Raw genomic sequence first — 24,152 nt, 5'->3', positions numbered from 1 at the left:
AGTTTTCAACCGCTTGTGGATGAGACTATTTTATATATATACAACAAGGAGAGAACCCAGGATGACCCCTAAAAGTTGTGCAAGAGTGTAGTTAAGAATGGGCAAATTAGATGGTTTGTTGGGGAGGGGGAATGGAATGGATTGCTAGAAGTAGCCTCCATAGGGCAATTGGAAGAACAACGGTACATTACGCCCTTTGATTGGAAAAGGCCTGAGTTTGATTCCTGTAGTGACGGAAGGAATCTTTATATGGACTTTTTCAATTGAAGATGAGTTGACCGATCTCATACGGAGGTAGCAGGGTTTTTTCTCCCGGAAACTCTAGTTTTTCATCCCACATACAGAAAAATCGGCCCTTCAGAACACACGCAATTTACAGACAAAAGATACTTGTTGTGGTGGTGGGTGGTAGATGGCGCTGATTGGTAGTAGAGGTTCAGTATTGGTGAAGATGGAGATTTGTCTTCGGACTCCTTGGAGGTGTCACGAATAATAATAATAGATGCGAGTGCCATGATAATGAATGAGTTTAAGGAGAGATGACAGGTACTGTGTGTGTGTGTGTGTGTGTGTGTGTATAAAGGTTAGTGTGGGTCTCCCACAATGAGTTGTGATTCCATGGAAATACCTGTATAATGGTAATAATGATCCCATGACCCAAATGAAACATGGCTGAGACCTCTTAGTAGTTAACTGTAGTATATTTACCTGGCACAATAATATACACAACTGTATACCATTATGTCAAAGTATGTTTTCTTTCTTTTAATATTCTGAAACTCTTCCAGGATGAAAGATGATAGAGGATGAAATGTCACACATGGTGACATTTCATCCTCTATCTCACAGTGTTATTTCTACCAAAAAGACAATATTTTATACACACTTTCTTAAATTATATAGTTTCTGATCTATTTCTTCACTCATATTGCACTCAGCTAGCCCAGAAATTCTATCAAAATTAATTGTTCTATATTACTATATTATTAGTAACAGAACTTCCCATCATTATCATTTTACAAGAATTTTAGTGAACTCGTTTTTCTTTTACTAGTCACATGCCTTAAAACTCATCAGCATTGTTATCCCCCCCCAAAAAAAAAATTCCTACTAGCTTAATTTAATTTTTTCTCTCTTTCTAATAAGCTTACTGCACTCTACTTTGTGTGTGCGAATGCGCACCTACACACATTCTCAATGGCAATTCTAAATTGAGAAGTAGGAAATTCATACTGATTTTCTAAACTATGAATTCCTAAACTATTTTAAATTTCCAGTAAGAAAAGTAGTGCTATTAACATGATTTTCCAGTATCCATGCCAGACTGGATACCAAGCTCAAACAACAGCTAAATCTTATCTTGTTTACTGAACTCATTTTTAAGCAAGATAAGATTTAGCTGTTTGATTATATTCATATTGTGTTTTAATGTGATGGTAGGGAATGAGAGAGGGGTTTGGGAATGATAGAAGAGGAGAGAATGGGAACAGTAGAAGAGAGGGAATGAGAGAGTGGTATGGGCATGATGGAAAAGGAGAGAATAGTATGAATAGGATAAGTAGAGGAGAGGGAATGAGAGAGAGTTATGGTAATGATAGAAGAGGAGAGAATGGAAACAGTAGGAGAGAGAGGGAATGGTAAGAAGTGTAATGTATGGTGACTCAATGATCCATGGTGTGCAAGATAGGATGCGTGAGGAGTATTTGCCTGGAGGAACAATAGAAAGTGTGGCTATGGCAATTAAGAGGGGTGAAAGGGTGGACGAGATGATTGTGATGGTAGGAACAAATGACTTGAGAGGTAATGTAAATTGGGCAGCGAGAGATACGAGATTCTTGCTTGAGGTAATACGAAAGAAGACGCAGAGAGGAAAGATAGTGTGCGTGTTTCCTAGGTATGACTGTGACGAGCTGAGCAGAAGAGCTGTCATATTGAATAACATAATAGCTAGAATGTGTCAGAAGAGAGGATTGGAACGTGGATGCTTGGACAGAGTTTGAGGAGAGAGAGGAATTGCATGCGCGAGACCACCTGCATTTGAATGAGGAAGGACGTAGGCATCTGGAGAGATTGTCTCTGAATGAGTCAGTGTGTCAAAGCAGGGAAACTAGAATGCCCAAGGTGGATAGGGGTAGCAGGGGTGGCCTCTTGTGGGAAAGGATACTTTGGAGAAGGGGGACAACATCAGGTAGCGTTGAGCCCAATGGAGTTTAGAAGGGATAATGTGTATAGAAATTACATATAGAAATAGTGGCATTTTTATGCTTTATACCAGGGGTTGGCAACTGCGGCCCATAAACGGTTGACCATACTTACATGGCATGTGTCTCGTATGTTGAATTATTTAAATAATATATTTTATAATATGAATAATAAATTAAAAATAATTTTATACCTATACTTCATGATATCGTCGTGCAATTTGGTGCGAGTCATCGTGAGTGGAGATAACAAAGGCGACTCCATCCGACGACAACCGAGATTTTGGCAAACATTAAAGAATGCATTTCTGTTAGAAAATATCCAAAAATTTTATCAATGCTTGCCAAAAAAGAAGGGAGACACACATTGTGATGCATAATATATATTACATTGTTTTTACGTGATAATAATTTTTCATATAAAAGTTGATAACTCAAATATTTTTTTCACTTACTATTTTCGCTTAATTAAACGCTTGCAATCCAATTATTAAAAATAAAAGTTGAATGTGGCCTGCAAGTCTGAAAAGGTTGCCGACCCCTGCTTTATACTAATGCCAGGAGTATCCGGAATAAAGGAGAGGAATTGGTGGCACTGATAGCATCAGCCTGGCCAAAGATTATTGGGATCACTGAAACATGGTTGACAGAAGAGGATATAATAACAGGAATAGAAGTAGCAGGGTACAGCATTTTTCAGCAGGATAGAAAGAGAAAGCATGGTGGTGGAGTACTGCTTATGATAAGTGAGGACTTACGTCCTCTAAGAGTGAAGGCTTTAGAAGGCACTGACACTAATGATTTTGAAAGCATATGGTGTGAGGTAGAGATAGGCAAGATGGGATATTTAGTAGGGTGTTGCTACAAACCAAGGAGCACAGAGGGTGGAGACTGGGAGATGTTCAGACAGTTGAGCCTGGCAAGTACAAGAAGAATGATTGTTATGGAAGATTTTAACTACAGCAGTATAAATTGGGGAGAGGAAGATGCATGTAGCAATAAGGGAATGGAATTTCTAGAATTCTTGAGGGACAAATATCTTAGGCAACATGTAATAGAGGGAACAAGAGGTTCAAGAGTTTTGGATTTGGTCATAGCATCAGAAGAGCTGATAATAAGCGAGATGACATCTCTTCCACCAGTTGGAGAGAGTGACCATGTGGTTTTGGCTTAGAAGATGAATAGACATGCAGGAGTATCAAAGAGATGGGAATATATGTGGAATTATAAGGCAGGTGATTACAATAGTCTTAGACATCAACTTGGGAAAGTTTCATGGATGGAGGAATTGGAAGGCCAAGATATCATTAGTGCTTGGGAAATTGTGAAGGAATATTTGTTAGCAGCAATAGTAAGCTGTTATTTAAATTAAGGGGATATTAAATCCCACATTGTTTTCAAACCGAATAAGATACTCAAAGATCGGAATCAAAGAGTTTCATGCCGAATATAGTAAACTATAAAAGTATGGGCGGATACTATTGTTACTAATGTTACATCGCCGAAGTGAAGCCTATTAGCTCTTTATTTAAGTAATTTAATGGGTGCACCTTTTTGACAACTCATATAGCAAAGTATACAAGTTCTTTTCGCTATACCCTCAGTATTAATTTGCTCTACCTACTCACTGATGAGACCTCAATAAAGGTTGAAACCGGTCTGGGTAGTGACCTTCCACCATAATGTATAACATCATACATCTCCTAGGAGATGTGTTTTACATTATGGGAAATATTAAGAATAGTGATCACAGCTTCACCTACCTTTGCTACGAGTTGCCCTAGTTTGTACTACGTGCTTTAGCTAATGCTAATATCTACCGATACTGTTATAGTTTACTATATTCGGCATGAAACTCTGATTCCGATCTTTGAGTTTCTTATTCAGTTTTGAAAACAATGTGGGATTTAATATCCCCTTAATTTAAATAATGTTACATTGCCGAAACAAAGCCTATTGGCTCTTTATTTAAGTAATAGTAAGCTGCATTCCACAAGTGAAGAAGAGGACACAATTTGGTGTAAAGTGGATGACAAAGAATATATTAAACAGGAGCATCATGTGAAAACAAGGCTATGGAAGAGATATAAGGTGACAGATGAAGAGCAGATGCATGAAGAATATAAGACACAGGCCAGGAGAGTGACTAGTATGGTAAGGAAGGTGAAACTGGAATATGAGAAGTGATTGGCCCTAAGATCCAAAGAAAATCCTAGGGAATTTTTAGATATGTGGCCAGTAGAAGGAGAAATGATTGTGGAAGAATAACACTGGGATAAAAATGGGAACAGAGTGACTGATGCAGAGGACATAGTGGGATTGTTCAATGAACACTTTATTGGTGTATTTCATCCTAGAGGAGTAAATTTTAATACTAGAGGGATAGGGCAGGTTCGAGGTTTAGAGGAGAATGTGTTCCAAATACTGAGTACTCTGGATGTCAGTAAAGCTGTGGGACTGGATGGTAATTCACCAAGAGTTTTGGGAGAATGTGCTAAGGAACTGACAGTTACTTTGACCTGGCTTTTCAATGAAAGTCTGGCTACAGGAAAGGTGCTCAGGGAATGTAAGGAAGGCAAGATAGTGACATTGCATGAGGACGGTAGTAGACTGGAAGTGTCTAATTATAGGTCAGTTTGTGTGTCATCAGTAGTGTTAAGATCTTGGAGAAATTAGTTACGGAATGCGTACAACATTGGGCAGATGAGGGTAATGTTATCTATGAGAGATATCATGGATTTGTGAGGGGGGGCATTCTTGTTTTAGTAATATGCTAGCCTTTTATAATAAAGTTACAAGAGCAGTAGACGAGAGAAAGGCGTATATGCCATTCTCTTGGATTTAGCGAAGGCATTTGACAGGTGCCACATGATAAGCAGATATTTAAGTTGCAGCACATGGGTTTGGATGTCAGGTTGGTCAACTGGATTCAGGATTGGCTGTCCGATAGGTATCATAGAGTTGTGTATGGTGGAGCAGTTTCAAGGAGGCAGAGGGTTACAAGTGGGATCCGACAGGGCTCAGTACTGGGACCTATATTGTTTAACCTTTATATCAATGACATTGTCAGTGGATTGCAGGGGGATGTTCAGTTGTTTGCAGATGATGTGAAGCTGGAAAGGGTTATTAGTAATAGTGCAGATGTGGTAGTCATGCAGGAGGATTTGAATAAGCTAGACAGATGGGCAAATGAATAGCGGTATCTGTTTAATGCAGCAAAATGCAATGTCTTGAGGTTTAGGACACATCGATGGGATGCTGCATACTCTATTGAAGGAGATATGCTGGAGGAAGTAGGGGAGACAAGAGATCTTCGCTTGATGATTGATAGAAACCTGAAATTCAGGGGACATATTGCTAAGGGTGAAGGTAACACAAAGGATTACTGCAATAATGAGAAGGATGCTGACCTGCAGAGATAAAAGAGTTATCATTCCGTTGTATAAGACCCTGATCAGACCACACTTAGCCTATTGTTCTCAGATTTGGTCCCCAGGATTTGGAGGGGATAAATTAATCTGTGGAAAGGGTACAAAGGCAGATAACAAAGACAGTTTCGGGACTGTACAATGTTAGTTATGAGGATCAGCTGAAGAAATGTGGACTGCAGAGTTTGGTGGGAAGAAGGAGAGGTGATATGATTGAGACTTTTAAACTGTTGAGAGGTGGTTACAGAGTTGACACTGGGGGAGTTCTTTCTTGGTTGGACAGCAGGAAGGAGTGATGACAAGGGACCATCCCTGGAAGTTACGAAAGGAAACTGCGAGCAAGAGGGTGAGGAGTGCTTTCTTTGCATGGAGGGTGGTTGAATTGTGGAATGCATTGCCTGATAGAATGGTGAGAGCGAGAACGGTTAATGAGTTTAAGGAGTGGTATAATATACTTTGTGTTTCCTAGGAAGGACCTCCCACGATGAGTCTTTTGACTCCTTGGAGACCTAAATAAATAATAATATTATTATTATTATTTTGTTATCTACTGGAACTATCTCTTATTCTAACCTTTACAAGGCAATATGAATATCATTCTATTTAGCTCATGTTGAATAAATGGATGTGCATTTATCAATGCCGTTATAGTTCTACCTCCAGGAGCAAATTCATTCACTCACACTGTTGCTGTGACTGTTTGTCCTCTTATGATCACATCTGATGTTATGACTACTACGTTTAACATTCTATAAATTACATATTTAGTTTAATCCTTTATCCAAGTGTAAGCAAACAAAGTTTGTGCCTGAAGTATCTTCAGGACTGGGGCAACTCGTGGCAAAGGTGGACTAAGTTCTCATTACTTTCCTTAGTATCACATTATGTAAAGCACATCTCCTTGTGAACATGTATAATGCTATGCATTATGAGAAGGGTCACTACCCAGACTGGTTTCGACCTTTATTGAGGTCTCTTCAGTGGGAGCCAGACCCAGAGGTGATATCAAGTTTGAAGCAATAAAGGTCGAAACCAGTCCTGGTAGTGATCCTTCCCATAATGAATAACATTATGGGAAGATGTGCTTTGCATTATGGGATACTAAAGAAAGTGATGAGAACTTAGTCCACCTTTGCCATGATTTACCCCAGTCCTGAAGATACTTCAGGTGCAAACATTGTTTGCTTACACTTGGATAAATCATTTATTGTAGCATTTATTGTAGAGAAGAAAACTAATAAAAACATTATCCATATAATCAAAAAAGCAGATAGAGTTGGCAATTCTAGTGAAATCTAAACCTAGAGATATGCTGATCATTCAAATATATGCTCCTACAGAACAGAATGAGGAACTAGAAATAGATATCACGTATGAAATAGAATGGTGTATAAAGGAAGTCGGGGACAAGAAAGATCGAGTTATTTGTGCTATGGGTTACTGGAACGCAAAAGTTGGATCAGAGAGAACATTTACACATGTGGGTCCATTTGAACTAGGAATTCGGAATGAGAGAGGACAAAAGCTGATTGATTTCTGTAACAAGCACAGTCTCATCATAACTAACACTTATTTTGAGTTGAGCAAAAACCAACAGCACGATACACATGGGAAAGTCCAGATGGAAGATACAAAAATCAATTAGACTATATTGTAGTCAGTAAACGTTACTTCAATGGAGTACAGAACTCAAAGGTGATGCTAAGTGCTGACTGTGGATCTGACCATAGACTGGTCTTAATGAAGATGAATATTCGCCTGAAAATAATAAAATTTAAAAGAAGTCAACTCCTAAAATGGGATCTGAAAATGGTACAAAATCCGATAATAAAATCAAAATTTAATGAAAATATTTCAAAACTGCTGTCTGCACAGTTGCAAAATGAAAATTAACCCTCTCAGTGGAATAGACTACAAACAGCTATCAATACATCTGCTAAAAACCACATCAATAAACAAGAAAGAAAAAACCATGGATAACTCAAGAAGTAATCAACCTTATTGATGAAAGAAGAACATGGAAAAGAGGAGCAAATGAAGAAGAAAGGTTAAGATATAAAACTTTGGATAAAAGAATCAAACAGTTATGTAAAAGACAAAGAAAACTGGATAAATAGGCAGTGCACTGAGATAGAAGAATTACAAAATAAGAACAAAACCAGAGAAGCATTCCTGAAAGTGAAAGAACTTAATGAAAAACAAAATGTACACAGTCTAATAACATCAAGGACAAAGACGGAAACATACTCATTGATAAGGAAAAGATAAATGGAAGATGGGTGGAGTACTTATCAGATCTCTATGATGATAATAATGGTAACATGTTAGATGACTCACGATACCTTAAGTTAAACGTAACAACAGATACCACTCTATCTACAAGAAAGGAGGTAGAACATGTAATTAAGAATATTCCTAATAATAAATCCCCTGGGTGTGATAATATTCCTGCTAAGCTGCTGAAAGCTTTGACTGGCAATAATAACTATTTAGTGGAATCCATTCAGGACATCTATAAAACAATACAATTGCCTGAAGTTTTTACAACATCTATCTGCATACCAATTCCAAAGAAACATAATGCACAAAATTGTGAGGATTACAAAACTATGAGCCTAATATCCCATGCATCTAAAATTATTTTAACCATCATTAACAAACAAATTGAAAGAGCCATAAGCAGTGAATTGAGTGAACAACAAAGGCTTCAGAAGAGGATTGGGAACCATTAATGCTATCCTGGAACTAAAAATACTAATAGAAAGATCACTTGAAAGAAATAAGAACATTTACATATGCTTCATAGACTTTTAGAAGGTTTTTGACCAGATAAAACATAATAAAATGTTCAACATATTAGATAAATTAGACATAGAAGATCATGTACTTAAGATTATAAAAATGATTTACACCAAACAGAAAATGCAGCTGTTTAACTATGAGACTTCTGAAGTGAAAATAAAAAGAGGAGTTAGACAAGGTTGTATCCTTTCACCAAATCTATTTAATATCTATAGTGAGATAGTGATGAAAAAGATTGAAAAACCAAAGACATGAATTAGTATCAATGGTATAAAATACAACAATCTCAGATATTCTGATGATACCGTTCTAATAGCAGAAAACAGAAACAAATTAATCAAATTACTGCAGCTACTAATTGAAGAAGGTAAAGAATTTGGATTAGATATTAATGCAAAAAAAAAAAATTTATGAAAATCTCAAAAGAAAGCAGATCCCAGCCAGAAATATTCATAAACAATATGAAAATTTAACATACAACAGAATACAACTATTTAGGCACCTACTTTACTGCAGATGGAAAGCAAGACAGAAATAAAAATAAGAACAGTCATAGCTAAAGATGCATTCTGGAAAAATAAAGATCTGCTCAGAAGTTCTGTGAGTCTTGAGACAAAGAAAAGAATGATAAGAACATTAGTGTGGTCAATTTTCACATATGGAAGCAAGACCTGGATATTCAAGAAGAGAGTAAGGCAACAGATAATGGCCTTTGAAATGTGGTGCTATAGGAGAGCTCTGAAAATCCCATGGACAGAACATGGGACAAATACAGATGTCCTACAGAGAATGAGAACACAGAGATCTTTATTACAGGAAATGATCCAGAGAAAGATGAGATTGGCAGGACATGTACAGAGGTTCAGCAGGACAGAGGATACTAACAGTTTTAGAAGGAAAAATTATGGGAAAAGGATCAAGAGGAAAAAAACAAAGGACATGGCTTGAAGATATAAGATATGGACAGGATCACATGGCTATGCAGAAACAAAAAGGAAAGCCACCAACACAGAGAACTGGAAAGACATGGTGCTGCACCCTCTCACTGAGGAAGCTACATGTAGTAGTAGTCTAACCAAGACTCACTGAGGAAGCTACATGAAGAAGAAGTAGTCTAACCTTCCACCATTACATGGATCATTAAATAGGAATTTTAAACATTTTTTTCTTAAATTATTACTTCTTTAAATCAAAAGTTAATATCCCCCAAATTACATTCTCTCATAATGATCTGCTGAATACTACTTCATTTCAGTTTGCTGCACAAGTCTTGCTTTTTTCCCCCCTCCTGGTCAGTAAATAAACCATCCTGATTCAAAACCTGTGCTAATATATTAATGCAGTCAACTTTCACTAGATCAAACTATTGGGCTATTTAGAATTATGGCTTATGGAACTAAAGATATGAGGCCAGCATATTATGCCTATTAATTGTGTGTTCTTCTGGCTGGAAGATCCATTTTGCAAAATGAAAAACCAGAGTTTCCAGGAGGAAAAATTCTGATGACTAACTCATCTTCAGTGGAAAGAACTATAATAGAATTCTATAAATATCAATAATATTATAATTCATGATAGTAAACTAACTCAAAGAAATTCACTATGGTAAAGTAAACTCACTATAATAAACTATTTCACTGATCTACAGAAGTTTATATCGAGAGTTGACCCTATTGACTTTTCATAAGAGTTTTAAATCCTGCAGTTATTGGAAGCAAAAAAAAATAACCTTTCCTGCGCTTCTGTCTTCTACCCTGAATGAATCATCATGTAGGATCAAATATCATTCCTGTTTCCAAATCTCAGAAAAAAATTGCACATGTTCATGATATCATATTTTGTCCCTAGTATACCAATTTTGGCTATCAGTCTACTGTTAATCACTTTTCAAATATCTGTTTCAAATTTTAATTATCATTCAACACACATCATTTTTCTCTGTCCTATCTTCTCTAAATAAAATAATATATCAATGGGATCAATATCTTCATCTGTTGATAAATTACTGACAGCTGTGACTGCCGGTTTTTCGCTATTCACTAATGCCATAAACTGTAATTTTAAGACTTGATTACTACTCCCTTTTTTTTTTTTTTGTACATATACACAAAGCTTTAGCTATTGGCCTGTATCTTCCCTTTCCTCATAAACTTCTGAATACCTGCTCAGCTCCAATAAACTGTCATTCAACACATCATTTTTCTCTGTCCTGTCTTCTCTAAATAAAATACTATATCCATGGGATCAATATCATTCAGCAACCAAGATTGCTGAATGAGAAGTACTCATTCAGCAATCTTGTCGCTCTCCAAAGAACAGTTCGCGAGCTCAAATCCCATCATAGGAATGTTTGTGAATGTCTTTAGGTAGTAGGTGAATTGCATCAACTAGTGTAAGATCACCACCATGCTTACGAGGCTTGGTATCTGAACCAGGGTTTCTGAAATACCTAACCCTTAGCTAACTCAGGGAACTAATGCATGATAGGTTTACAACCTTTTGCAGGTCATTACACTTGGATAAAGGATTAAACCAAGAATATAATTTCCTGGCATCTTTAATTTATAACAGAAAACTATTCTTAATCTGGCAATCAGAATACTATTAAAAGTAAGGGGAGATGGTGTAACATCTTGAGAAATAAGACAAGACTGTGTTTTGATATAACTGAAATTCACTAGATTATTTTTACCTACTTGAGAATGGTGAGGAGATCAGTTTTTAGGGCATAAGTTAAAAAAAGACCTTGAATGTGAATCATATGAGCATTACAAGATTTCTTGAATGAAGAAGAGGAATGCAACACATTGTCAAACAAAAGTGGGATGTTTGAGTTTAGTGAGAGAAGGTTATGAATTATAGAAGGAAGGGCATGGGTGAAACAACAGAATATCACAGCATTGACAGAGAAATCTAATACGAGGAAATCATGACATCCAATGGATGGCTAGAAAATACAACTGGTAAGAAAATCCTGTTGCCAGACTCAATTAAATGTCTTGGATATATCAAGAGCAATCACAAACCAGGTAGTAAACTAGTGGATCTCCAGGTAATAAAGAAGTTCGACTTTAATGACCATCTATACCAGGGGTCTTCAACCTTTCAGACAGTGCAGGCTACATTAAAAATTTCAATGAAGCCCATGGACCACTAAGCTACACTGTGGTATTTAGAATTGTAAGATGCTTTCGATTCACAAGGAACACTGCATTTGACACTTTACATAAAATCCTATAAAAATAAACAAACTCAGCTTTAAGAGCATAGGTAGGAGTTGAGTTCATGATAAGTAAATACAATCAATACTTGAAAAAAGATAATTTAATGAAGAAAACATCAATTTTTTACAATGTCAATGGGAAACTTGGCAATGCTTTTCCTTGACCAGCTTGTCAATGTTGGCATCAATGTTAGAAGTCACTATGCGCAGAGTATTCTTGAGATGTTGGTCCGTAATCTGAGTTCTCGTCTTTGACTTCACATGCTTCATTCTGGAGAAGAACTGCTCACATAAGTATGTGTTTCCTAATGCACATCTTCAAAGCATGCCGGCGAAGATTAGGGAATGCGTCCTCAGAAATGTAGTCTTTGTAAAATGTAAGCAAGGGCACATTGAATAATTTTTCCCTCAAAGAAGAGTTGTTTTGGAGTTCAGGCAGCTCCATTTGTACTGAGTCTGGCATTTCGGCAGCATTGAATGGCACTGAAAATAAATCTAAAGAAGACTGTTGGTTACGAAAATCACTAACTCTCTCTTTGAACTCGCTTTGCAAAATGGCTAATTTTGTAGCGTGTTCATCAAGAGACGAACAGTTAAACTCAGCGAGAAGCTGAAAATGAGTCAAGTCTTTTTTTGCAAGTTGTGCCTCCCAAAGTTTGAGCTTGGCCACAAAAGCTTTGATGTGATCAAACAGAGCGTGCACCAGTTGATCTTTGGATTGCAGCCACATATTTAGGTCATTCATATGCAACGAGATGTCAGTCACAAAGGCAAAGTCTGTCATCCACTTTGGATCGTTGAATTCTGCAATCTGCTTCCCCTTGGTTTGCATGAACTGCTGTATTTTGCTCCTTAAGTCAAAGACTCTTTTAAGAACCTTCCTTCTGATCAACCAACACACATCACTATAATAAACCACATTGCCATGATCCACTTCACACTCTTGAGTCTAAAACTCTTGGAATTGACAATGATTCAATCCTCTTGCCCTAATAATGTTGAGGACAATCACAATAACTTTCATGACATTCTCAAATCCAATAGTTTTCGTGCACAAATTCTCCTGGTAGATTAAACAGTAATAATGGAGGAAATCTTTTCCTTCTAGTTCCGGTTCTTTCTGTAGCAGCACAACAAACCCTTCGTTCTTTCCCACCGTAGCAGGGGCACCATCAGTTACAACACCCTCAAGGTTGGTTAAGCTGAAGTCAAAATGCTAGAGCATTTTCTAGGCAGCTTCAAGAATATCAGTGCCTTTCGTCATTCCCTTCATAGGTACGAGCACTAGCAGTTCTTCTGTTACAGTGAATTGTTGATCAATGCCACTGATAAAGATAGCCAGTTGTGCTGTATCCTTCGCAGCTGTGCTCTCATCTAAAGCAAGTGAATATGACATAAATTCAGACAACCATTTTTTAAAGTTCCTTCAATGTCATTGGCAAGTTCTTCGACATTTCGTGCTACAGTTACCACAGACATTATTATTATTTGGGCACAGAATTTCCCCAGCAGCAGCGATGAGACACTCTTTCTCAAATTCAATATGAATTTGAGAAAGAGTGTCTCATCAAACTCGCTGTCCAAGACAGCTTTTTAGCAATTTTTTCAGCTATTACATAACTTACTTTGATGCAGGCTTTGCTTTCTTCCCTCTGCCTTTTAAAAGTACCCTGCTGGCATTTTAAATCAATTTGGAGATGGTTCACTTTGTCTACACGAAGCTGACCTTTGAAGGTGATCAAAATTGGATGCATGCTTTGTCTCATAGTGTCGATTTGTATTATATTCTTTTGATACTGACACTGACTCGCAACAAATTAAACACACTGGCTTATCGTCAATCAGCACAAAAAAGTACAAATTAGTCCACTTTTCATTAAAAACCTGACAAGAATCACTTGATTTATGCTTTTTACTCATAGACACCATAGTGATGGAAGGCGAACCCAAAAAAAAAAAAAAAGATCCAAAATGGCCATGTAACGGTTATTATCCACTGAATGTGTCTCACACTAATGAAAAAAGTCTGGCAATATAAAACCACAATAGGCTATGGCTGACACGATGAACCTGTATGCACTTATTCACGACTGACTGACTGTGGATGAGATCCTCTTGTATTTATATGAAAATAACGAAGTATCGAGAACCTTCAAGATGTATCTGGAAGATACTAGACAGCACACTTGAACAAACTACTACTTCAGCCATCTACCTGCGATGGTAGTACTAGTACTTAAGTAACATCTGGTGCTGGTAGATGGCTGAAGAAGCATGTCTATTTAATATTTATTTTTATAGGATTTATGTAACGTATGAAATGCACAGCATTCCTTGTGAATCTGGAAAGCATCTTGCAATTCTAAATACTGCAGGTTTCATTGAAATTATTTTTTTTATTTAATTGTGTTTTAATATTATGTAGTTATTTTTTCAAAATGGCTGACAGGTCAAGGCAAAGAGCTCCGTAGGCCACAGGTGGCCTGCAGGCCATGAGTTGAAGATCCCTGATCTACACCATCTACATTGCTTTTGAGAGTATGAGGTGAAGCAATGAATGACAATTTGATGATTAATCTTTATCTCATTTTTTTTTAAGGAGAGGCTAGATAAAGGCTGCTTATGTGCTGTTGGTTAGATGTCATAGAAATATATATTTCTAACTCTTCTCTTTTGAACTAAATACAGAGAAATCTGTCCATTTTTAACTCTCTTTCCCAGAGTTAAATCTCAAATACTTGATTTTCTTTCAAATACTTGATTAATAATTACTTATTGTACTGTAACTTCACTTATCTTTCCTTCAATATGTTCATCATTAATCATTTATGTGAACATCTACTTTCATATGAAGAACATCAATTAATTTCTTAATATTTAAATATAGTTGCTTCTGTGCTAATTTCCATCTGACTCCACAGTAGCAATTCCACAGGTGGACTGCAGGACTTTATCTGAAACTCATTCTAGAAATGTTAATTCAAACATACAACTGGATAATATTACCATCATTAAATCTAACTGGAATAAATTAATATGAAATGACTTCAACATAATATTAAAAAAAAAAAGAAAAAAGGTTTCATGACAATAATTATAGATTGCTAGACAAGAATGGAGACAAACGACAGGAAAGATCTGAAAGTCTATTCTTGTAGACTAACCAATAATGTATCTAATATGTATGCATATCCAATTTCAGATGAATACTCCAGAGTTTATATAATTGTAATATGCAGAGGATAATTACAATGTTAAAATGAACATTGACATGTAAGAGTATGGAAGTCATTTTGCCTCTTTAATAAGACCTCAAATATGACCGTGCATGAATACTGTGTGTAGATTTGGTCTCCTAGGTTCCAAAGGAATAAAGAAACTATGCAAAGGCTTGAAAAATGAGTTACAAAGATGATATTAGGAGGTATAAAATGTAGATTATGAGGATAGATAATTAAGATGCTGAACTTGTCTAAATGAGTTCACTTAAACTAGATAAATTGGAGGCAATCTTAAATCGAACATAGCATTTCATTCTGGCTATGGGATTGCCCAGTGAAACAAGACCACTTTTTTCTTGCCAGGAGAACTAGGGCAAACAGTGAAAATTAGCTACAGTTAGCTAAATTATACAAAATGATAAAATGCTATATGATAAATATGCTTCAGAGTTTATTATTAGACCTATTAGGGAGACAAGCACTCATTGTGGGAGGACATACATCACCCATACCGGCTATCATATAAAACTTAAACTCCTTCACATTAGTTGAAAGTTTTTTCACTTGGTTATATTATAAATTAAAGATGCCAAGAAATTATATTCTTGGTTTAATCCTTTATCCAAGTGTAAGCAAACAAAGTTTGTACGTGAAGAATCACAACTGGGCAACTCGTATATACAGACTAATGACTTGTTTAGTATCCCATAATGCAAAGCACATATCACATATTGATGGCATGTATAATGCCATGCATTATGGTAAGAGCCACCACCCAGACTGGTTTCTACCTTTATTGAGGTCTCATTAGTGGGACCCAGAAGTGATACCAAGGTTAAAGTAATGTAGAAGTCATATATCCATATACAAGTAGCCAAAAAGGTGTCACACCTTATTATTAAAATACTCTGACTCAGAGACAGATGTTGAAAGTGATATCTCTAATCTACCCAGGAGACCAGATTTGAGCACAGCAATCCAGATGTGGATGTATCAAGGCTTATAAAGAGGAATAACAACTTCCTTATCTTTTTATGGAAGTTTTTTCACTTGGCTATGCTACTAATTATATATTGGGTTTTATCCTTTATCCAAGTGGAAGCAAACAAAATTTGCATCTGAAGTACTTTCAGGACTAAGGCAATTCGTGGTAAAGGTGGTATAGTATAACAAGTGATGAGAACTTAAACAACCTTTACCACGAGTTGCCCCAGTCCTGAAAATACTTCAGGAGCAAACTTTGTTTGCTTACACTCGGATAAAGGATAAAACCCAATACATAATTAGTAACTTCCTTATCTCTACTTGTTAATGTGTTCTTCAATAGCCAAGTAATCTTATGGGCTACCTTAGCAATATGTTCCCTAAACTTTAACTCTGTCTACCACCACCCCTAAATCTCTACCTTGTTTCAGTAAGGAAATACCATGAGTAGACATTACTTAAAATTATAATAATGGAATTAATCACGTAAAATATTATTTATTAGTAGAATTTTTGCCTGCATATCACAGTCATCTTCAGTACATGTAAAAACCTAATTAAACAATAACTGACAATTCCAAAAGGTGCCACCTAAGTAACTAATGTAAGATAACTAAAAAATGTCATTAAATTTCCTAACTTATTTAAAAAAGAAAAGATGAATAAATAAATTACACACACACACACACACACACACACACACAAATTAAAAATTTAGGAAAGATCAGCTGATCTAAAAAGTACTATCTCCCACAAAAGGGATAGACATAGACCATCGGATCTGTTTAAGTTAGGAGAGTGAAGTAAAGTTTTACGTTTCTTTATAAAGCCATTCCATGAGGAACTGACTTTTGTCTTGTTCCAATAAACTCTATGTCTAGTGTTGATGGCATGCTCTTTAAGTCCAGACTGTTCAAGGTTCAAGATATTGAATATATGACTTGTGTTCTTCAAGCCAAATAAAAGCAGATCTTCCTGTTTGTCCGAAATAAGATAACCCACAAGAGCCAAGAATCTGGTAGACACCTGAATAACTGAGATGTGAAAGCTTGTCCTTTGGAGTACAGTAATTCCTCAATTAGTGCGTCATTTTTTTTTTTTGATACCCAAATTCGATTAGTGCACCTCTAAAATTCGATTAGTGCGCCTATATACATCTTACAAATAAATGTTAGATTTTAAAAATTTTTCTATTTATACATTTCTATGGCTAATTGTTTTAAAAAATTACTCACCAGAATGAAATAATTTAGTTACCGATTTAAAACATTTTACAAAGGTTATTTTTAATGGCATACTACACTACTTCGATGTACACTATGTACCAAATTTTTACTGCCAAAATTTATGTCGTCTGCTATAGTACGCGCACAGATTCAAGACCCTTTGACATGTCACAAAAAGGAGAATCCATTCTGATAACAGGGTAATCAATTAGTCTTCTGGGATGAGTTGTTTATTATTACATGTAGAAAAATTAACTTCTCTTTTATGATCATTGTAGTTTTTAAAGTGGTAACTATTTTGTTTGTATAACAGTTGGGAAATTTTATCTATAAAGCACATGATTTCGCATGTTGGCAACCAATTTGTACATCATTTTTTTTTCCCCTTCAATGATAACGTCCAAGAGTTAATTAAATCTCATTCTGAAGAATTGAGTGATTCCGACCTGCTAAATTTAGAGGCACAGCAGGAAGATCCCAAAGAATATGAAGAAAATTTAACCACTGATAGTCAGCCAAAAGAGATTTCACAGAAACAATTTGAAAATGTTTTTCGTACAATCGAAGTTTTTAAGCAGTAATGCTTAGAGGCTGACTCTGATAAAGAGAAGCAGTAAAATTTGCAGTAGAGTAGAAGTGGCAATAGGGCCATACTGTCAGTTGTATGAAAAAAGGAAACAAAATGCCCGCCAAACTACATTAGCTCAATTCTTTGTTAAGAAGTAGAATAATAAAATTTATATTCTGAATATGTTTTATTGTCTTTCAGCTTCATGGTTATCTTTTAACTAGGCCCTGAGACATACCCTAATTCTTTTATAAAAAAAATTAAGGGTCAAAAAAGAAATCCGAGGAATGAATTATACATTTTCCCATAGGTTATTGTATTTGATTAGTGCATTTTTGATTAATGCTCCTGTTTTAAACAACATATTAGGCGCACTAATTGAGGGATTGCTGTAGTGAGAAATGCGGAGATTTTTCTGATGGGTCGAAAGGCAACAAAAATATTTAGTGGTTTTAAAACTAATGCCTTGCACATAAGGAATAGGAATACCTGTTATTTCTTCTCTATTTGAAGTGTTTTAATAGTTCTCAGTTCTTCTAGGTGAAGAAGTGAGTTATTCAAGATAGAAGAGACTATGAGAGAAAAATGTCTATTGTTCTGCGACTATTCAACTTACATCCCAAACATCGGATCCTACCAGTAGTCAATTAAAAAGACTTAATTCTCTTATAGATAAGGTATCTATATTGGATGAAGATCAAAAGAAAAAACTTAAAACCTCCTTCAGTTGTCCACCTACATTCTATGGTCTTCCAAAAGTTCATAAACCAGGCATTCCTTTAAGCCAGTTGTAGACTGTATAGGTTGTCCCACTTATAAAATTCAAAATTTTTATCAAATTTACTCATTCTTCAACTAGAAGAAGGAACTGCTACTTATATAAAAAATTCTCTGGATTTCAAAAATAAAATTTCGGATCTTCATTTGGATGCTTCGGATATTATGATTGGTCTAGATGTTGTTTCATTTTTTACTAATGTTCCCTTATCTGATACCACTGAATTACTGAAACAAGAATTTCCTTCAGACATTGTAAAAATATTTGATTTTGTAATGCATTCCGATTATTTTTCCTTTAAAAACAAGTTATATCCACAAATCGAAGGAACAGCAATGGGCAATCCTATTTATTGACAACTTCTTTATGGAGCACTTTGAACAATGTATTTTCGACAACACTCATTGGTTCAGATATGTAAATGATTTTTGCTATCTGGAATGGCTCTTCTGATGAATTACAACAGTTTCTCTCTAGATTAAATGCACTTCATCCAAGGATCCAATTCAACCCAGAAGTAATAGTAAATAAGCAGTTAGCCTTTTTAGAGCTTCTAATTCTTCACCAACTAGATGATAACCTACATTTCTCAGTCTATAGGAAGGAGACTCATACAGGCCATTATATCCATGCTGAATCTCATCACCATCCCAGTCAAAAGGTGGGAACTATTAAAACATTGGTTCATTGGTCCCACTCCTTTTGTTCTTCAGAGGAACTATTACAGAAAGAATTGAAATATATTATTTCCTACTTTTTATCTAATGGATATAAGAATTCTTTCATCAAAAGAGCTTTGAGTAGTGTTGATATATCTTCCTCTTCAAGTACAGAAGAAATAACACATATTCCTATCCCTTATGTGCAAGGCATTAGTGAACGCACAGCAAAAGTATTAAAACCACTAAATATTTTTGTTGACTTTCGACTCGTCAGAAAACTCTCCACCTTTCTCACTTCTCCAAAGGACAAGCTTTCACATCACAGCTATCCAGGTGTCTACCAGATTCCTTGCTCTTGTGGGTTATCTTATTTCTGACAAACAAGAAGATCTGCTTTTATTCAGCTAGAAGAACACAAGTCATATATTCAATACCTTGAACCTGAACAGTCTGGACTTGCAGAGCATGCCATCAACATTAGACAGAGTTCATTGGAACCAGACAAAAGTCCTTCACAAAACTTGGTTCCTCATGGAATGGCTTTATAAAGAAACATGTGAAACTTTACTTCACTCTCCTAACTTAAACAGATCCGATGGTGTACGTCTATCCTCTTTGTGGGAGATGGAAAGATTAGCTGATCTAAAAAGTACTAACTTCTTTAATTTTTGTGTGTATTATTTATTTATCTTTTTTTTAAATAAGTTAACAAATTTAATGACCTTTTTTAGTTATCTTACATCAGCTACTTCGGTGGAATCTTTTGGAATCAGTTATTGTTTAATTAGCATTTTATATGTACTGAAGATGCCTGTGATACTCAGGTGAAAAAATTCTACTAATAAATAATATTTTATGTGAGTTAATTCCGTTATTACAATTTTAAGTAAAATCTCTACCTTCATCTATTTCCTGGAGTACAGTGCCATCAATATGATACATAGCTTGTTTATGTGTTTATTCCAAAATGCATAACTTTACATCTCTCCACATTAAACTGACAACCGTTATCTTTTGCCCATACTGACAGCCTATTTAAATAGTACTGCAAGCTTTCAACATCGATTTGATTAACTATTACTCTACTTAATTTCGCATCATCAGCAAACAATTGAATATTTCCTTTCAGGTTATTTCCTATATCATTTATCTACAAATTAAATAGCAACTGTTCCAGCACAGGACCTAGTGGCAACCACTAGTCACCTGTTTTCACCTTGATTCTGCCCCTCCAAATACCACTTTTTTATATCTGTCCAGTAGCCACCATCTTATCCACTTAACTGGTGTCACATCTGTCCCCCACTGTTCTAATTTGCATAACAGAGTTCCATATGGTATTCTGTCAAATGCCTTTGCAAAATCCAAATTACTGAGCCATGACTGACCCTCCAAAAAGCCATATTGCCCCTCATATCATATTTTTGTCCACCCATTCTTAAATTCTCGTTTTGACCAATTTTTCCAGTGTGTTTATCACCACACTTGAGATACTGATTGGTCTATAATTTACTACTGCGGTCTTAGAATATCCTTATGCAAGGGAATTATTTTGTCCTCTTTCCTCTCCCTTGGAACTCTACCAGAGCTGAGACTTAAATTAAAGAGCCTAGTCAGAGGCATTGCCAGGGGATGTAATACTGTAATATAATTACAGTATTACATCCCCTAGGAGCTGTGTTTTTACATTGTGAGAAAATATCAAGGATAGTGAGGGAGCTTGCTCCACCTTTGCTTCGAGTTGCCTTGGTGTTGTACTTCCAAGTGGTCATTTACACTTGGATTCGCTGATAGTTTTTCGGTATATATGAAACTCATAGATTCATAGTTCTCAATCTTAGAGTTTTGCTTACTGGCAGTTGAACAACAAGAGATTTGTATTCCCTTAATTATTATTAAGGATGCCAGAAAAATAGCCATTTGGCTTTCAATTTATGTTGCAATACAACAAGTTAAAGGTTACAGCTTATGTTTCAACAGTGATTGAATAGTTAATAATTGGAATTGTTCGATTAACGCTTTAGGTTATGAAATAAATACACTGCGATCTAATGCAGTGTCGAATTATCACGTTCAACCAATTGCAGCCAGACTCTCCGATATTTGTTTGCACTTCTCATTGCACGTAACTAGTGAATCTGACAGTGCTCTTTTGGGCAGTGTATCATATGCTTGTGCACGTTATTTCTGTGAGATACGAAACTTTTATTATTGGTCCGAGTTCGTGGTGAGGGTGAACCATTTTTTGCAAATCTTATTTTATTCTGTTAAAATAACATAATTATTTATTTATTATAGAAGATACAAGGCTGAATTATGATGAATGTCACTGTTGAAAATATGAAAAGAATTATATTTTTCGTTTGCACTTGTGATTGCATGTTACAGGGTCATTCTGACACTGCTTGGTTGGGCAGTGTATCATATGCTTGCGTGCATCATTTCTGTGAGATACAAAACTTTTATTATTGGTGTTTGTTCGTGGTGAGGGTGAAATATTTTTAATAAAGCAATTTTTAATACATAAATTTATTTATTAATAAATTGGTTACTGATTAGGAAAAAATAATTCATTATTTTTAGACTATAAGGGTTGAGGCTAGCTGGTGAACGGAAGTGCTATCGGAGAGCTCCTGAGAGATTTGTGATTTTTGTTGATTTATTGGTGTTTTGGATTCAATTTAATGGACTTAAGTGTGTAATTTTGGTATATTATTGGAGCTTTATTAGCGTGGTTAGTGTACTAAAGTGTTTTATAACATAATCTATGTCGGGAAGTCGCCGCTAGATGAATTCGTAATGTGTAGTGTTTGTGCAAGCTCCAGATAAGATAAGTATCATTTTCAGTTATCGATACAAATTACTTAATATTGTGTAGTTTTGTTTTGTTTGCCTTGCGTATTTTAGTGCGTCTATTTTTGGTGTGTTATAACGTATAATTTGACAAAACACGTTGCAAATAAGGATGGCACCTGTGCGAAGGAAAATGGCGGCCAGTAATGAAGGTTCGCCATCGTTATCAAAGAACGGTAGCATAAAAGAAATGAGTCAGTATACTAGCTGTGAAATGTACACTTTGCGGAGTGCGGTCAGAGTGTGGTTAGATGATAATAAAGGATTGAATGTGTGTAGAAAATGTAGGGAGAATGAGGAATTGAAGTGTATTTCGGATCGTGAGTGTGATATTTTTGTCAACCTTCAGAATGAAGGAAATAGGGATATGACAAGAAACGGCAAGGTTGTACATGAAAATTGTGAGAGTGTGAATGTAGAAAGTGTGAATGATAGTATAAATGGTTTCTCAGAGAACAAAAAAGATGAGATAGATGCATTGAGTGAGATCGCGTTGTTGAATAGTGCGATAGAAAGAGCAAAACAGCAGCTAGAGTGCATGAACAAAAGTAGACTGAATGAACCAACCAATAATAAAAGGTATGACAGGAAAAATAGATGTATGAATGTGAACATGAACAAAATGAAGGACAGAGTGCTGCATGGAGACTCGTTAGTACGAGGTGTGTTAGTAGAGGATTTGACAAAATCGTACCAACCTGGTGCGACCATAAAGGACGTAACTGCATCTATTAGAGAGCAAAAGGAAAGGGTGAAAGAAATGATTGTTGTGGCAGGTACGAATGATTTGAAAGGAGATAAAATGGAAATGATAGAAGACCTGAATGAATTGTTTGAGGTAGCAAAAGAAAAGAGTGAGAGAGTTAGAATGATTAGTCTTTTGCCATGGTATGAGAGTGAAATGTTTAAAAGGAGGGCTATAATTGCGAATGACTTTATGCGTGGGTTATGTATGACGAGTGGCGTGGAATTTATGGATGTGTGGAGTGAGTTTGATGGGTGAAAGGATCTATATAAGATGGATGGCTTGCATTTGAATGGTTACGGTGTAAGAAGACTTGAGAAAGTGTTGCTGAATGTAGTGGATGTGCAAATTCAGGGAAACTAGATTTGTTAGGGGGGGGGGGGGGGGAGTAGAGATACAGTCCTTATGGAGGCAGTTGAATGTAAGAATGAATATAATATGCCAGAGCAAATAAGGACAACAAATCTGAGTGGGATAGTTAATATAAGGCATCAAGGTAGGGTTGGGGCTAATGGGGGTCTTAAATTCATGTACACTAATACTAGGAGTATTAGGAACAAGAAGGAAGAGTTTTTGGCCATGGTTGGCACTTCCAGACCACAGGTTATTGGTATTAGTGAAACATGACTGACTGTAGATGATATAGCTAGTGGGATTGAATGTGATGGGTATAGTGTGTTCAGGAATGACAGAGAACAAAATGGGGGGAGGAGTATTGTTGATGATAGCTGATGAGCTCCAGCCAAGGAGAATAGAAGTTGAATTGCAGGATAGAGAAAAGAGCACATTTGAGGCCATTTGGTGTGAGATTGTGGCTAGCAGAACTAAATATAAAAATTGGGTGCTGCTATAGACCAGGTGATGGAAAAGATGGTGGTGACAGTATGCACAAGCAAATAGAAGAAATGGGTGGAAGGAGGGTGACTATTATGGGAGATTTCAACTATGGTCGCATTGACTGGAGTGAGGAGAGGACACATGGGAGGAAGGAACTGGATTTTATGCGGTTATTAAGGGATAACTATCTGCGACAGCATGTAATGGAAAATACTAGGGGTCAGAGAGTGCTTGACCTAGTAATTACATCTGAGGATTTGGCTGTAACAAATATGACCACATTGCCACCAGTCGGTGAGAGTGATCATAGGGTCTTAACTTGGGAGGTGGCTAAAGGTGTAGAATTTTCAATTAAGACAGGGTACATGTGGAATTATCGGGCTGGAAAGTATGACATGCTTAGGAGTTTGATTGGTTCAGTGCCATGGCATGTACAACTGCAAGGACTAGAAGTTGATAGTGCATGGGAGGTAGTTAAGAAGTGCTTGCATGAAGCAATGGCTGACTGTATACCTAGAGTCCGAATAATAAATCAAGTAGGGGTTAAATGGATGAATAACACCATTAAGCTTGAGTTGCAAAAAAAGAAACAACTATGGAGGGAATTTAAGGAGAAGGGTGACC

The 24,152-nt window shown here is 36.1% G+C and overlaps 1 protein-coding gene across 2 annotated transcripts in view; it reads right to left on the bottom strand.

The window, feature by feature from the left end:
* Positions 1-24,152, bottom strand: part of LOC150095403 (filamin-A-like) — a 640,838-nt gene that overhangs the window by 312,058 nt on the left and 304,628 nt on the right. The gene's annotated exons all lie outside the window — the stretch shown is intronic.

This window comes from Typopeltis vanoorti, chromosome 20 (genome assembly GCF_054136105.1).
Source record: "Typopeltis vanoorti isolate ZY-2024b chromosome 20, IOZ_Tvanoo_1.0, whole genome shotgun sequence".
Lineage (NCBI taxonomy): Eukaryota > Metazoa > Arthropoda > Arachnida > Uropygi > Thelyphonidae > Typopeltis > Typopeltis vanoorti.
Note: the sequence above shows the minus strand (reverse complement) of the source record. Positions and strands in the feature narration are given on the sequence as shown.